The sequence below is a fragment of the Octopus bimaculoides genome, chromosome 22 (assembly GCF_046866305.1).
Source record: "Octopus bimaculoides isolate indiv1 chromosome 22, ASM4686630v1, whole genome shotgun sequence".
NCBI lineage: Eukaryota > Metazoa > Mollusca > Cephalopoda > Octopoda > Octopodidae > Octopus > Octopus bimaculoides.
This window is the reverse complement of record NC_142949.1, coordinates 12,263,706-12,268,705: the sequence shown is the minus strand read 5'-3', so window position 1 is coordinate 12,268,705 and position 5,000 is coordinate 12,263,706. Positions and strand designations below refer to the sequence as shown.

The 5,000-nt window shown below is 36.9% G+C and overlaps 1 protein-coding gene across 10 annotated transcripts in view; it reads left to right on the top strand.

Annotated features, from left to right (window-relative positions):
• The window catches only part of LOC106872982 (general transcription factor II-I repeat domain-containing protein 2-like), a 113,378-nt gene that overhangs the window by 20,716 nt on the left and 87,662 nt on the right, over positions 1–5,000 (top strand). For 4 of the 10 annotated variants that reach the window (XR_001409822.3, XR_001409823.3, XR_016237940.1 and 1 more), the window contains exon 1: positions 2,459–2,540. The exons of the other annotated variants lie outside the window; for them this stretch is intronic. The gene's annotated coding sequence lies outside the window, so the exon portion shown is untranslated. Of the gene's footprint in view, positions 1–2,458; positions 2,541–5,000 lie in introns of those variants that run through there. 10 annotated transcript variants of the gene reach the window in all.

Here is a 5,000-nt window from a genome sequence, read left to right as displayed (position 1 = left end):
AACCAAAACAACCTACAAGAGCATAGGACTCAATATTTAACATGCAGTGTAATATATTTATCAATTTAGATTTCGATCTCACACTTGGCCTCACGGTTTCCTCATGTCATCTCAACATCTTTACAACCAAAATATTCAAATCAACAGGTTCCATCTCATTTACAGATGTCATATTTTAAAAAACACCGCCGGAAGCAGAATTTTTTGTTTTCGTTTTTAAAAGGAAAAATCAATAAAATGCCCCTAGAGTAGCGATAATCTTTTCCGTGAGAATAAATGGCTGTATTTGATTTGCATTTTAATTTAATCTTCGTTTACAATAGAAAGAAGGAAAAACGGGAAGATATTTGATGGAGATGTTAAGTATTTTCACATATGGTGTTTGGATTTAACGTTGCACTCCGTCCGTTACGACGACGAAGGTTCAAGTTGATCTGATCAACGGAACAGCCTGCTCGTGAAATTAACGTGCAAGTGGCTGAGCACTCCACAGACACGCGTACCCTTAACGTAGTTCTCAGGGAGATTCATCGTGATACAGAGTGTGACAAGCCCGACCCTTTGAAATACAGGTACTGCTCATTTTTGCCAGCTGAGTGGACTGGAGCAACGTGAAATAAAGTGTCTTGCTCAAGGATACAACGCGTCTCCGGGAATTGAACGATCGTGAGTCGAATGCCCTAACCACTAAACCACGCGCCGTCTCGGTGTTTGGATTAGTAATAACCAGCAGATCGTTACCGCGGCAGACCACAATGCTTTGCGGCATTTTGTCTGTCTTTATGTTCTGAGTTCAAATCCCGCTGAGGTCGACTTTGCTTTTTATCCTTTCGAAATCCTTAAAATAACTAACAGTTTGAACACTGGGGTCGATTTAATCGACTTATTCCCTACCCTGAAATTTCTGTCCTCGTGCCAGAAATTTGAAATCGATATTCAAAAGCGTCAGGGTGTAGAGCTAGCAGAATCGTTACCATGCCGGGCAAAATGCTTAGCAGCATTTCGTCCGGCTTTACGTTCCGAATTCAAATTCTGCAGAGGTCGATTTTGCCTTTCATCCTTTCGAGGTCGATAAAATAAATACCACAAAATCGACTTATCCCCGTTCCTGAAATTGCTGGCCTTGTGCCAAAATTTGAAACCAGGATTAAATAGTCTAATGGTTAGATATCTTTAATATTATTATCTTTTGGTTATTTCAGTCGTTGGACTGCGGCCATCCTGGGCACCGTCTTGAAATATTTAGCCCAACAAATAGACCCCATATATTTTTGTAAAGCCTGGTATATATTCTATCAGCCTCTTTTGCCGAACCGTTAATGTGCGGGAATGTAAACACACCAACCCCGATTGTCAAGCGGTGGGGGTGGTAGGGGCAAACACTAAGACAAACAAACAAACAAACACACACGCACATATATACACACACACACACACACACACACACACACACACACACACACACACACACACACACACACACACACACACACACAAAGACCCCATCCACACATATACGATGGGCTTCTTTTAATTTTCGTCAAACAATTCCACTCATAAAGCTTTGGAGGTCCCGAATTGCATGGCACTCATCCAGTGTGTCACACAGCGCGATTGAACCCAGAACCATGTGATTCAAAAACGAAACAAAGTTCTTACCACAGCCGGTGCTGTATATTTGAAAATATACAGAATCATAATTCTAACGGTCACTTGGCCATGTAATATTATAACTCGTAAGTTACCTCATCATTTCGCATTTGTCTTGCATCTATATGTTGATTCCCTGACGATGAATATATGTGGAATTCCAGCAGCTCTTACTTCTTTGGGGAAGAGCACACATATTTTGAAACATGTGTCGGAATTAAAGAACTTTTATTTATATGCGTTTTGCTCCATTTATTGTTATTATTCATATATATATATATATATATATATATATATATATATATATATATATATATATATATATATATATATATATATATATACATACACTCATACACACACACACACGTACACACACACACACACACACACACACACACACATAATTGAAGAGGAATGTAAGAATACATTACGAAGAATATATCATAAACGATTCATAATTATTTACGAATATATCAATGGCCAAACATATAATCAAAAAATTAAAGAAGTGTGTATAATTATGAATAAATCACAATTATAACGGAGAGGGTTTCAAAAACGGTTACATGTCTAGAAATAGCAGTCAAACCCGCTATAAAGCTACTATAGCCACTCATATTTTATCTCTTCACAATAAAGCTGTCGGTGGGCGACATGACATAAAATTGAAAACTTAAATAGAAGGTTAATTCTCTATTGCAATTTCGAAGTTAAGAACCGTTTCCATACTTCTCTTAATTTTTCACTAATAACCGATTTAACGCCGTGGCTCGATTTGCTCGACTTTTCTTATAAACGCTGTGCATGACGTTGAAACTCAGAATTTGAATGTGTAGGTAGATGTTGACGCATTATTCTTGCCGGTCGGGACGCATGTAAGCCCCAAGGTATGTTTTTTTGTATTAATTTGTATCTACAGGAATGTTCTCCTGAAGAGAAGAGTGGAACCGCTTTTGGTTCCTAACTTCGAAATTGCAAAAGAGAATTAACCTTTTATTTAAGTTTTGAATTTTATGTCATGTCGCCCGCCAACAGTTTTATCGTGAAGAGATAAAATATGAGTGGTTATAATGGCTTTATAGTGGTTTTGACTGCTATTTCTAGACGTGTAACGGTTTTTGCAACCCTCTCCGTTATAACTGCGATTTATTCATAATTATGCACACTTCCTTTATATATATATATATATATATATATATATATATATATATATATATATATATATATATATATATATAAACATAAAATAAATATTCTTGTTATAAGATAGATGGAATGCAAGCCTTCCAGCGAGTCTTCAATCAATTAGTTTAAAAAAAAAACAACCAACCGTTCGAGATAAATATTTACTAAAACGATCGCTAATAAAGTTTACATATTGTCACTCTCTAGAAATATAATACCCTTATGGAATTCTTCCTCCCCTCTCTGTCTCTCTTTTATAAATGGATACTAAATAAATTACCATATATGGACATTTTAACGGATAACGTTATCTTAATTCTAGGTTTCTGTATCATTGATTTTTTTTAAAACAATTTTATATCTACCGATATTTCGTTTCCGTTTTTTCTCTGCTTTCCTGATTATTATTATTACTATTATTATTTTGAAAGTTGGAGAGCTGGTAGAATCGTTAACACGCCGGGCAAAGTGCCTAGTAATATTTCGTCCATCATCACGTTCTAAGTTCAAATTCCGCCGAAGTCGACTTTGCCTTTCGTCTTTTCGGGGTCAATAAAATAAGTACCAATTGGGGTCTATGTACACGAACTTGCTAGCGTTGCGCCAAAATTTGAAATCATTGTTGAAATTATTATTATTAAAGCGGCGAGCTGGCACAATCGTTAGCACGCCAGGCGAAATGCTTAGCGGTATTTCGTTCTGAGTTCAAATTCCACCGCTCGACTTTGCCTTTCATCTTTCGGGGTCGATAAATTAAGTACCAGTTGAGTACTGGGGCTGATGTGACCAACTGCCCCCCCCCTCCCCACAGAATCCAGGTCCTGTGCCTATATTTGAAAGGATTATTATTATTATTATCATTGCCTTTGTACAGCTTTTAATGCTGGAGTTGTACTACAGTGCCAGTTGTTCACTACCAGTGAACTAAGCTAACACCCTTATTTTTTGAGCACCATCCAGAGTATTCGAGCGGTTCCAAGCAGTGCTGTTTTCTGCAAGTGCTCCACCCTTATTGCAGCCCCTATTTATTCCATGTACTTATTTCAGCCCCTATTTGAACCATATATTATTATTATTATTATTATTCAGTAGTTTTATTTTTATAACGTGCTTTCACTTCACTACCGAGCGCAGCTCTGTGCGCCTTGGGTATGTGCTGTGGTTTGCTGTGGTGCTCTTATGTTTACTGTATTGAAAGTGTTTTGCGTAGAATGTGTGCAGTACCCAGTAGTGCAATTTTCTGTATGTTATATATATTTGTAAGTCCTGGTGTTTTTGTTATGTATCTGTCTGAATATTTTTTTATTATACCTAAGGCACCTACTATGATAGGAATTGTTTCTGTTTTTAGATTCCACATTCGAGTTATCTCTATTTCCAGGTCTTTGTATTTTGAAAGTTTTTCCATTTCTTTTCGAGAAACGTTGTCATCTGCTGGTATTGAAACATCAATTAGAAGGCATTTTTTTCCTTCATGATCTTTGACAACTATATCTGGTCTATTTGCCTTAATTTCTCTATCTGTGTGTATTGGCATATCCCAGAGTATGGTTGCTTTCTCGTTTTCTGTGACCTTTTCTGGCGTGTGTTTATACCATCTTTTTTCTGTTGCTATTCCATAATGTTGGCATAGCTTCCAGTGTATATAGGTCCCAGCTCTGTCGTGTCTGTGAATATATTCCTTCTTAGCCAGGACTGGGCAGCCAGAGATAATATGATTTATTGTTTCTTGTCGATCTCCACATATTCTACAGTTACTTGTTATATTTCTTTTCATTATGTGTTTTTGGTAATTTCTGGTGGGGAGGCTTTGGTCTTGTGCAGCAATTAAAAATCCTTCAGTCTCTGCTTTGAGTCCTGAGCTTCTCAGCCATTGCTGGGATTTTTCTCTGTCTATTTCTTTCGCATTTAGTTTAGCCCAGTATTTACCATGTAGGGGCTTTTCTTGCCATCGTTTTATCATGGTCCGTTGCTGTTCTAGTTTTAGTTTGGATTTCATTTGTTTTATAGCTTTTGTTGTTTCTTCTTCTTCTTCTTCGTATTTGTTAGGTAGATTGATTTCTTGTTTGTATTTGTCAGCTTCCTTAAATACTGAAAACAGTTTTTTGTTTTGCTCGTGTTTTGTGGCTATTTGTATTAGTTTCCCTTGCTTCTGGAGTAGG